We start from the raw sequence: 12,921 nt of genomic DNA, 5'->3' as shown, positions 1-12,921 counted from the left end.
TTTTTTTCTGGTGCTGCTGCTAATAATGGATATTTCCCCTGTTATAACCTATAGATTAACATGATTCAGAATGCATGTTATAATCTGTTTATTTTTGTGCAGGGGCATGAAATGTGGAAACTGAATACAATGACCTAATAGGGATCATAAACTATAAAGTAAGCAATTTTGCTATGATTTCACATTTCAGAAGTTTATTTACCTCTGAGGTTGATATAGTTTGTTAGCGATCTGCATTAGTTTATTTATATTTCACTACGTCTTAGTGGAAAGATACTTGTGCAATGGTATGACTTGTACAATTGACACGTGTGGTGTTATGGGACAATGCCAGTATTTCTTCTGTGACCTATGGAATCCTGTTGGGTATGTTTTCTTTGGGTCTATATTATAATCTCGAAGGTTTAAAACTTTGAATCACTAAAGATTGAACTTTAGTGATCTTAAGTCTTAAACCATCGAAACTAAAAAAAAAAAAAAATACTAAATTAAAAAAAAAACAAACTAAATAGTGTGTAGGCAGGGGGCAAGCCCCCCCTACACCTACCACATGGGGGGCTGCACCCCCCTCACATCCCCCTACTTAAATATACCAACTCTGAGAAAGCACTACATTGAAGTAAATGGAAATCTCCCCCTACGGAGATTATCCGTTTAAACATTTGATGTAGTGCGCTTTCGGTATTCTCGTGTTGACAATATCATATTCGATATTGTCAGACTTCCTGATTTTAATATAGACCCATTTTCTTTTATGTTAATAGGGAAACTTTTTCTAATAAACAGGTAGTCCCAGAGGGGGCAAGAGACTATTTTGGCCTAAATATAAACTTTTATACCCTCCAGAGACAGTGTTTTTCTCTTTGCTCTAGGTGTAGATACCAGAGGCTATCCTATTGGAAGTGTTAACATCCCTAACCCAGGGTTGTGCATTGGCAGAGCAGATCAGCAAGATCACAGAATTAATGACACCTGAGAGGCAATTTTGCCTTGTAGAAAAGAGGGTTGCCAAAGTTTTAAATGTATGAATTGGAATATATTGGAGGAATACATACTTCAAAAGAAAAACCTGAATACAAAACAGAATTGAAAGAGAAGGAGTCCAGATAATACATTTACAGGAATCAAAACTAAAAATAAAAGAAGCAGGCAAATTTATGAATAGGGATTGTCCTACAATATATGCTGATTATAAGCCTGAAAAAGGTAAAAATGTAGTATTACTTATGTTTCATAAAATGTTGGTAGTGGATAGATAGACAGTTCAGGTGATTGGCAATGGTAGGTAGTTGATATGGAAGGCATTGCTTAATAAAGAAAAGTGGCCTTTTTTGAATATATGTGCCCCCACTGAAGATAATGGTGAGGTAAAAAAACAGAAAATAAAAAATAAACGTGACAAGCAGTAATCAAATCAGACCAATTTGGAATTGTGGCAGGTGGTTTTAAATTAGTTTTTCATGAAAATAAGAACAGATTATGTGGCAGAAAAGAGTCACATTGGAAAAGTCAGACAATACTAAAGGAATGGATGGAAACATATGAACAGAGAAACATTTTGAGAAATTGCTACCAATAACAAGGGACCTTATGGAGCTGGAAGGACCTAGGAAAGGGAGGAAACAATCAGAAAAAAAAAATAGAAGAAAAATCTGATAAGAGAGATTTAGAAAAAGATGGCAAAAGTGACAGAAATATGGAGTTTAAGGAGGAGGGAATAAAGGTTTATATAGGAGGTGGGTATGGTAGATAATAGCTGTGCGGAAGAAGAACAGTTTTGGTAGTTTAAGAGAGAGAGGGGTCCTAAATGTGTGGCATGCTTCTTTAATCAGTGGTGGAACAGGATGTAGATTAGAGCACTTACCTTGTAGGACAGCAGGGAAACAGTGGCGATGTCAGAAGTAAGGGGAGCAATATGTGGCTTTCACATTTCACTGTTCAAGTGTCAAGCAACAATTATGGATACAGAATGGTAGTGTATGGTGGATGAGTAAAAGCCTCTAGGGAAGGGAGAGCAGGTGATATTACATAGACCCATTTTATTAGAGGAAGTAAAGAAAGCAAAATCCATCTTGAAGCTTAAAGCTCTGGGGATAGACAGATTTCTATCAGAATTCTTTATGGGGGTGGAGTTCTATCTGGCCACATTATGGGGAAGCTTTGTAAAGGTCTTTAACTCTGAGGACTTTGTTAATGACATCATGATGGATTCAAATCTAACTACTATTACAGTTTTATTGAAAATCGAGGTAACTGTACCAACATAAGGAAAATTCAGACCAATATCATTAATATATGTGGACCTAAAATTTGTTGACAAAATATTAGCTTGCAAGCCAGAGAAATATCTACCAGTTTTGATTAATAAAGGCTAAAATGGCTTTGTGAAAGGGAGAGACAACTGCAAACTTTTTTTCCCTAGGCATGGGGAGAAGCCAGTGAGAGCTGAAACTGTCTTTTTTGATACACACGATAAAGGGTAAGATTTTGAGAGTTGGATGAATTAAAAGAGGGATCAGACAAGGCTGATGTCTATTGTCAGGGCTGTTTCTATTAGTGAAATGTGAAAGCCACATATTGGTCCCCTTATTTCTGACATCTCCACGGTTTCCCTGCTGTCCTACAAGGTAAGTGCTCTAATCTACATCCTGTTCCATCACTGATTAAAGAAGCATGCCACACATTTAGGACCCCTCTCTCTCTTAAACTATCAAAACTGTTCTTCTTCCTCACAGCTATTATCTACCATACCCACCTCCTATATAAACCTTTATTCCTTCCTCGTTAAACTCCCTATTTCTGTCACTTTTGCCATCTCTTTCTGAATCTCTCATCAGATTTTTCCTCTATTTCTTTTTCTGATAGTTTCCTCCCTTTCCTAGGTCCTTCCAGCTCCATAAGGTCCCCTGTTATTGGTAGCAATTTCTCAAAATGTTTCTCTACTCATATGTTTCCATCCATTCCATTAGTATTGCCTGACTTTTCCAATGTGACTATTTTCTGCCAAATAGACTGTTCTTATTTTCATAAAAAACTAATTTAAAACCACCTGCCACAATTCCAAATTGGTCTGATTTGATTGCTGCTTGTCACTTTTATTTTGTATTTTCTATTTTTTAACTTACTATTATCTTCAGTGGGAGCATATATATATTCAAAAAAAGCCACTTTTCTTTATTAAGCAATGTATTCCATATCAACTACCTATCATTGCCAATCAACTGAACTGTCTTTCTATCCACTACCAACATTTTATGAAACATAAGTAATACTCCTCACCATTAAGTCCAGGGAGGGCGTCTCATATAAGATGAAAGGATAACAAATACACACAGTAAAGTACAATTTTCCTTAAGTGCACACAGAGATCACAGTCAGTCTGGGGCTGGTTGCTCCCTTGCTCTCCAGGTCCCCAATAAGATTCCCAATTGGCACAGCTATAGGGTCCAGATCTCAGCCTAGCTGGCAAGCTAACCTCCAGTACCCTCTCTGTCCCACCAGTGCATCATGCCCCTTCCCAGGTAGCTGACACACCACACACACTTTGAGATAAATATGTATACAACTTCACAGACACTCCTGGGAAAGGCTGACACAGATTCTCCAGCTGTGCCCCTTTATCCAGACTATATGGTAGTCATTTCTGCCACCACCAGCTAATACTTATTAGCTACCCAAAGGCCCTTAAAAGGGTGTCCAATTATAACTGCGCAATATTATTATCCAATTGGTAATGAGACTATTCAGTCAAAGGCTTATTAGAGTGGCTTATTACAATAAATTCTATAAATATGCAATGTATCTAGAGCTTACTTATCTCTACACAAACCAGCCAGAGGTGAAGGTTTTTAAAATATTTAATAATAAATAATTAAAACACAAGACAATACTACTACTACACCACCGTGATATCTAAGAGTTCAGAGATCACACCGAAACTTAAAACAATACGGTAGGAAAGTTTTGATATAACAAAAAAACACTTGTCTTTCTTCTAGGTTCCCAGCTATTACTACAAGAAAACATAAAACACAAATAAAATCTCCCAATGAGCAAACTGACCATTCAGGCCAAATTGCAGAAATACGAACAAGAAAAGTAATAAGCCAACAGTCAGCAGCGCAGCGTACATAAACCCCAATACTCTTCTCCAGACGAACGATCCCACAACGTCTCGGTCCAAATAAATAAATGCACAGTTCAGGTATTGGAAATCTCTGTTTAATCACAGCATATAAAATGGTAAGCGCTTTCACCAGAAACAATATATGGCTTCCTCATACCATCATAAACAAATATAAAAAGATAGAACCCATATATATATATAAACCCACCCCCAAAAAACATTACAAACTTACCAATCACATAACACAACTTGCTTCTCAATCACAAACCAAATAAAACGTGATAAAGTCACCACAAACACTTTAATATTTAAAGCAACACACAAATAAAATCATAAAAGCAAAAAAGCATATATATACATATATATCTTCTACATGACTGTTATATAAACATTAGAACATTACCTAGGAAGACGTTTCTTATTCAATATGGGCTTAACGGATACTTTACTATTAAGTCCAGAGCTCCTGTCTGCTCCTAATATCAATATCCACCTCAGTTCAGCTTCCTCAGTGGCATTTACTATATCACCCATCCTCAAACCCATATCTTTAACCTCCAGGACCATGAACATAAACGTGTGTATCGTTCGACTCTCTGTTACATACTTAGCTAGAGCATTAGAGGTATTGTGCACACGTATACCATACTGATGCTCTCTAATGCGATCCCTTAACATATGATTCATCTTCCCCACATAGTACTTCCCACAACATGCATAATGCGCAAGGTATACTAGATGTTTGGTATCACAATTAACCCTCACTTTCAACTTAAAAACCCTTCCGATTTTATTAACAGATGATAGTATAAGTAAGGTGGTGTGTGAATTTCCCAAGTTTGGATATAGGAACTGTAGTTCATTGAAGATGATGCTATGTTATCCTGAGAGAGTGATTGATGAGGGTCGTGGTAAGTTCTGTACATCCCCCTGTGGCTCATGTAATGTATGTGAATGGGTGGACTCTATTGACAGTTTTGTCCACCCTGACACTGGAAGGTTTTTTAAGTTGAAAGTGAGGGCTAATTGTGGTACCAAACATCTAGTATACCTTGCACATTGTGCATGTTGTGGGAAGTACTATGTGGGGAAGATGAATCGTATGTTAAGGGATTGCATTAGAAAGCATCAGTATGGTATACGTGTGCACAATACCTCTAATGCTCTAGTTATTGAGTAAAGGTTTTTCTTTTATTCCTGAATATAATACCAATGTTGTTGATGTTTATTCTAGTATTAGATTGTACGCTAGACAGTTAAATTTGGCTGTGTTTTTTAAAGATCGAAGTGAAGTAAATAATGTTTTGACAAATGACTCAACAACAGGTGGCTTAACTAAAAAAACACATTTATTCCACCATACAATAGTGAAGTGCTTTATTTGAGAAAATGTGTATTGGAGGGATGTTGAATGCTATTAAGACGAAACAAAATGTTCATTATGAAGACAATTTAAATAGAAGTGAAAGGGAAGCTCTATTAGAAATGGCTGGCAACAGTGAATTAAGAATTATGAAACCAGATAAAGGTGGGGGAGCTGTTATAATGTCCAGATTTGATTATACAGCTAAAATGCAAGAAATTCTGGATGACCCCACCACTTTTCTTCGAGTTTCTCAAAATGAGTTAAATATAGCCTACCATAGGATAGATTTGTTTTTGTTGGATGCATTACATCAAGGAGCAATAAACTGTGATGATTACAATTTTCTCAAAGCTGATTACCCAGTCAACCCCGCTGTGTTTGGAATTCCTAAAATCCACAAAGATTTGTATGATCCACCTTTTAGAGCTATAGTGTCATCGAAGGACTCTAAAACTGAACCTATGGCAGCATATGTGGACAGAAATACACAGCGAGTGGTGGCTGGGGCTCAACATATTTTAAAAGATTCCTGGCATTGTTTGCAAAGGCTTAACAAATTACAAAATGGAGACACTGAATGGTATTTCTTAACTATTGACGTAGTTAATTTATTCACAGTTATACCTCATGATGAAGGTATAAATCATTTTACAGAAAGTTTAGTGAAGAGCAAATGTTTGAGTAGTGACAAAGTGATTTTTTTAGTATCCTGTATGGAGATAGTACTTCAGGACAATTATTTGACCTTTGAAGGGGAGATTTTCCATCAAATTTCAGGTGTGGCAATGGGGGCAAAATGTGCCCCCATTTTTGCCAACTTGGTTTTGCTCAATTGGGAGGAAGAATTTGTTTTGAATTCAATATATAAAGACAAAATTGTTTTATATAGTCAATTTCTTGATGATGTCCTGATTTTGTGGAAAGGTAGTGAAGAAGATGCCATGCCATTTGTGGAATATCTTAATGCTATAACCACGTTCTTTAAATTCCCCAGTAAATGGAACAATGAAACAATAGATTTTTTGGACATAACCTTAACCAAAATTGTTGATGGTGTTGAGAGTAAAATATATAGGAAGGAAACATATATCAACTCTTTACTACATTACAATAGTTGCCACCCTACACATCAATGTAGGGGTATAGTGAAAGGGCAAATGGTAAGGTTGTCCAGACTTATCAGTGATAACAAAGTTTTGGAACAAGAATTGTATATATTCGTAGGGATGTTTCTAGAAAGAGGCTATCCCCTTAAATTGTTGACCAAAATACATAAAGAGGTATTGAACAAGAGAGATACTATGTATCCACCCATACTTAGGATGAACAATACAGAAATTTTGAGAACACCCAAAGGAGAAAGCTCTAACGATTCAAGAGTGTTAGTACTCAAATATAACAACCAGATAAAAGGGACAGTGGACTTAGTACGTACAGCATGGGATGTTTGTTTTAATTGGGAACTTAAAAACTTTCTAGGTTGTGCTCCCAGAATAGTTTATTCTTGGGGAAGAAACATCAAAGAGTTTTTAGAACAACTTACTCCCAAATATACAACATCTAAAATGAATAGATGTGGGACTTGTAGGGTTTGTAGATTCATCAATGATGGACCCTATGTAAATGTACAGGGCTATAAAAGGACCATCCCATGTCCAGGTAGGGTGAATTGTAACACCCAAAGGGTGGTTTATTTAACCACATGTACCAATTGCAGTGCATTCTACATTGGTAAGACTATTCAAAGACTGAATGATCGGATAGGTGAACACCTTAGGGCCATTAAGAATCATGATTCTCACAATGCTTTATAATCACACAGTTCAGTTTGTATCAATTTTAAGAGATTTTTATTTTATGTCATAGATAGGGTGTTGTTTAATGAAAGAGGAGGTGATGAAAAGTTAAAGGTGGAATTGTTAGAATATAAATGGCAGGTTATGTTGAATACAACAAAGCCACCTGGATTGAATGATTTTATATCTTTAGGACCTATTTTGAGACAAAGGGCATTTATAATTTAGATAGTTTTAAGTATATATATATTTACAATTACAGCAAATAATGTAATAATATAGGTTTTATATTTATAGTTTATAACTGTGCTTGTGGGTTGGGGATTTGTTTTTGTACATGTTTTATGTAAAGAGTAATTATTTCACTTTAAGATGAATGTGTTTAAGATTTTTAATTGTATGATTGACCAATTAATGTGTATATAATAATGGCTTGTTTATTAGCTACCATTCACTCTGATGATGCTATTTAATCAATGGTGAAAGTGCTTAGTGTGTGGAGCAGCATTAAAGGCTTCAGAATTACTCTGGTGGTCGTGGTCTACTTTTTGTGTTACAATGCGCAAGGTATACTAGATGTTTGGTACCACAATTAACCCTCACTTTCAACTTAAAAACCCTTCCAGTGTCAGGGTGGACAAAACTGTCACTAGAGTCCACCCATTCACATACATTACGTGAGCCACAGGGGGATGTACAGAACTTACCACAATCCTCATCAATCACTCTCTCAGGATAACATAGCATCATCTTCAATGAACTACAGTTCCCATATCCAAACTTGGGAAATTCACCCACCAACGTACTTATACTATCATCTGTTAATAAAATCGGAAGGGTTTTTAAGTTGAATGTGAGGGCTAATTGTGGTACCAAACATCTAGTATACCTTGCGCATTGTGCATGTTGCGGGAAGTACTAAGTGGAGAAGACGAATCATATATTAAGGGATCGCATTAGAGAGCATCCGTATGGTATATGTGTGCACAATACAACTAATGCTCTAGCTAAGTTTGTAACAGAGAGTCGAACAATACACACATTTAAGTTCATGGTCCTGGAGGTTAAAGATTCGGGTTTGAGGATGGGTGATATAGTAAATGCCACTGAGGAAGCTGAACTGAGGTGGATATTGAGATTAGGAGCAGACAGGGGCTCTGGACTTAATAGTAAAGTATCCATTAAGCCCATATTGAATACGAGACGTCTTCCTAGGTAATGTTCTAATGTTTGTATTTATATTATATTATTTATATAATATTTATATTTGAGGGATATTATATTTGAGGGAGAATATTACAAGCAGACCAAAGGCAGCTTGTGCTCCCATATGCGCCAACTTGGTCATGCTTGAATGGGAAGAGAGGACTATTTTAGATAGTCACTTTATGACATACATAAAATATTACGTCAGATACCTTGATGACATATATTTGATTTGGGATGGTGGAGAACAACAGCTAGCATTATTTTTACAATGCATCAATAGTAGCAGTCATTTTTTTTAAATTTACCTCCTCTAGCAGTCACGAAGGTGTGGCTTATTTAGACACAATTGTGTCAGAAACAGGGGATGAGTTTAAATCTAAAATTTATAGAAAGAACACTTTTTCGAATAGTTATTTGGAATATTCTAGCTACCATCCGAAGAAACAATTCACGAATATATATAAGGGTCAGCTTATTAGAGCAGTTAGGATGACCTCACGGTATGAGGACATGTTGGATGAGGTGAAATTTATAACGTCCTTATTTAAGGGCAGAGGCTATGACGTTAGAGTTATGGAAAATGTAAGTAATTATGTTGTGAGGAAATGGGGTAACCAGTACAAGCCTTTGTTGGGTGAAAATATAGGACAGCTATTGTTTCGACTGTGGATATATTGCATGATATGAAGTCTGAAACTTGCATTTTTGGTAAATCTTGCATTTTGGAATTTGGCATATATTCAGGTAAAGTTAAGAAGATTTTAATGAACAACTGGCATATAATATCTGCTGATCAAGATATAGCACCCACATTAGGTGAATGCCCAAGGTTTGTTTATAAGGTAGGGGCCAACATAAAATCTATTTTAGAGAAGGGTATCTTTATTAAGAAGACAGAAGACATGAAAACTGCAAAATGTGGGGCATGTAAACAATGTCACACTATATTTCAGGGAGACAGTGTGAAATTGGATAATTACAAACACACTAGAATTAAATTCTGTGGGGGAAACTGTACAACTAAAATGGTGGTGTATATTGCCATCTGTAGAACATGTTCAGGATTCTATATAGGTAAGACTCAAAGGAGTTTAAATAAACGTATATACTCTCACCTTTATAGTATCAGAAGGAAGGATGAAAAAAATGCTTTGTATAAACATATTAAACAATATGGTGACAAACATTATTTTAATTTTGGTATAGTGGACATTGTGCACACCAATAACAGAGGGGGTGACTTTAATAATTTATTATATAAGAATTTTGGTGGCAAATATATATGGATGCTTCCACTATACCAGGTTTAAATGACACTGTATCTGTCAAACCACTATTGGTCTTAAAATGAACTATCTATTAGGTACATTGTTATATGTTTTTAAACATGTTTTGATATGATCTAAATGTAAATGTTTTTGTTAACATTTTTTCAGTTTTTTAACTTGTTCACTTTATCAACACATATTATATGTAACATTGTTTTAGAAATAATATGAATATTATTTAATATTTTATGAATAGAGAACAATGGTCAAGGATGTGTGTATAGCTTTAAAATTTCAAACTGAATTTTGGCGCCAAAAATGTTATTTAAACAACTGTGATGCAAGCTATGGTGTTCTGAGGAAGCTTGTTTTATTCAAGTGAAAGCGCTTAACTATTCTTTGTTTGTTGGCATTACAATAAACTTTTGTTCACTTCTACTTGGTTTCATTGAAGGTGTTGTGGACTGTTATGAGTGTTGAATAGAGGTGAATTCCCAAGACACAGAGACGGAATTTTGCACACAGTGCATTTGCTGCTTTTTCTTTTCTAGTTGAACTTTTATACGTTTATAGAAGGGTTTGATGGTTCTAGGGAATATCTATTAGTTACCCTTGATGTGGTGTCTCTTTTCACTGTTATTCCCAATTTTGAAGGGATAGAATAGCTACGTAGATATCTGAGACAACAGAGTGGTTATGTACAAAGACTCGTTGGACTAATATGTGAGTTCATTAAATTAGTCCTTGAAAACAATGTGTTTGTTTTTGACAATAGTTATTATAGACAGATACATGTAGTTGCGATGGGCACTTGCTGTGCCAATAGTTTTTCAAATTCTGTGATGACACAGTAGGAGGCTGAGGAAGTATTTGGCTTGGAATTATTTGTTAGGAATGATTGTTCTATCACTGCTTTGTGGATGATGCCTTTATGGCTTGGGGAGGAACAGTGGAGGATCTGGACAGGTTTGTTTATGAGTTGCATCAGACAACTACATTTTTAAGGTTCACATATAAATGGGCAGAGACTTCGATAGAATTTTTGGATGTTATGGTAAATAAGATGCCTCATACTAGGCTAACCACATTATTGTATAGAAAGAAGTGTTCTAGGAATTTATTGCTCTACCATAACAGCATGCACCCTGGGAAGGTGTTTGGTAAGGTTGTTAAGGGCCAGCGTATGAGGGTGTCCCAGTTACATAAAATGGATGCTGGATATGAGGGGGGACAAGACGCACTCAGACAGGACATTTGCCTGAGAGGGTATAGGGATAAGGAGGTTGACTCCATATTGACAGAGGTTGATGATTTGAGAATAGGATGAGTGAGACCCTATTTCTCAGCCACAGCGGATGGTGGGGTACCTGAGACTATGGGCAGGACTAGAAGTTATGATGATGTGGTGAAGGTGCGTATGAGGTATACTAGTGATGTTGATAGGATAAAGAGGGTGTTTCAGAAGAACTGGTCGATTTTATTAACAGATGATAGTATAAGTAAGGTGGTGGGTGAATTTCCCATGTTTGGATATAGGAACTGTAGTTTATTGAAGATGATGCTATGTTATCCTGAGAGAGTGACTGATGAGGGTCATGGAAAGTTCTGTACATCTCCCTGTGGCTCATGTAATGTATGTGAATGGGTGGACTCTAGTGACAGTTTTGTCCACCCTGATATTGGAAGGGCTTTTAAGTTTAAAGTAAGGGCTAATTGTGGTACCAAGCATCTGGTATACCTTGCGCATTGTGCATGTTGTGGGAAGTCCTATGTGAGGAAGACAAATCGTATGATAAGGGATCACATTAGAGAGCATCAGTATGCTAAACGTGTGCACAATACCTCTAATGCTCTAGCTAAGTATGTAACAGAGAGTTGAACGATACACACATTTAAGTTCATGGTCCTGGAGTTTAAAGATATGGGTTTGAGGATGGGTGATATAATAAATGCCACCGAGGAAGCTGAACTGAGGTGGATATTGAGATTAGGAGCAGACAGGGGCTTTGGACTTAATAGTAAAGTATCCGTTAAGCCCATATTGAATAAGAGACATCTTCCTAGGTAATGTTCTAATGTTTGTATAGCAGTCGTGTAGAAGATGTATATGTATATATATATATATATATATATATATATATATATATATATATATATGCTTTTTTGCTTTTATGATTTTATTTGTGTGTTGCTTTAAATATTGAAGTGTTCGTGGTGACTTCATCATGTTTTAGTGGGTTTGTGGTTGAGAAGCAAGTTGTGTTATGTGATTGGTAAGTTTGTAATGTTTCTTGAGGGTGGGTTTTTATATATATGTGTTCTATCTTTGTATATTTGTTTATGACAGTCTGAGGAAGCCATATATTGTTTGTGGTGAAAGTGCTTACCGTTTCATATGCTGTGATTAAACTTAGATTTCCTATACTTGAACTGTGCATTTACTTATTTGGAGAGAGATGTTGTGTGATCGTTCATCTGGAGAGGAGTATTGGGGTTTATGTATGCTGTGCTGCTGACCGTTGGCTTATTACTTTTCTTGTTTGTATACAAGAAAACATACTTCTAAGACACTACTTTCATAAGACAACAGGTAGAGTGCTGATATGTGGGATATCAAGATCAAAATGCTCACAGTTTCTTTCTGAACAATAGTTTTTAAACTCACTAACAAACATCTTTGTTAGGCCCTCCCAAATTACATCATTTTGACACTTAGGTTTTCCCAATATACACATTAGATCATTTTGACACTTAGTCTGGTGTTCCCAGCCCAACAAGTCTACATTATTTAACAATCTAACACCTGCTCAGGAAACTACAACAATAAAAGACATTTCACATGTACACTCTAGCAATTATTCCTTAAGTTAAGACAATATAAAGAATGTGTTCAGCCAGCCGCTTCGGCATCGCTATTTAGATAATTTTAACTTCAAAGGACATTTGAAATTCTTGGCTTAGTTTTCCTTACAGCAGATGACAATGTTGCAACAATCTTGAAGTTCACATTTTACAGTGTTTTCTTTCATTTAAGAACACAAGCCCGTATTTTACATTTATATATACAAATGATAGAATTATGTATCAAATTCTATTTGTCTAGGCTGGCAGCCTTTGCCCATCTTTCCCCAATCTTCACATCACTTCCCCCCCTGG

The sequence above is a fragment of the Protopterus annectens genome, chromosome 7.part0, assembly GCF_019279795.1.
Source record: "Protopterus annectens isolate FY-2018-M chromosome 7.part0, PAN1.0, whole genome shotgun sequence".
NCBI lineage: Eukaryota > Metazoa > Chordata > Ceratodontiformes > Protopteridae > Protopterus > Protopterus annectens.
This window is presented reverse-complemented; position numbering follows the sequence as displayed.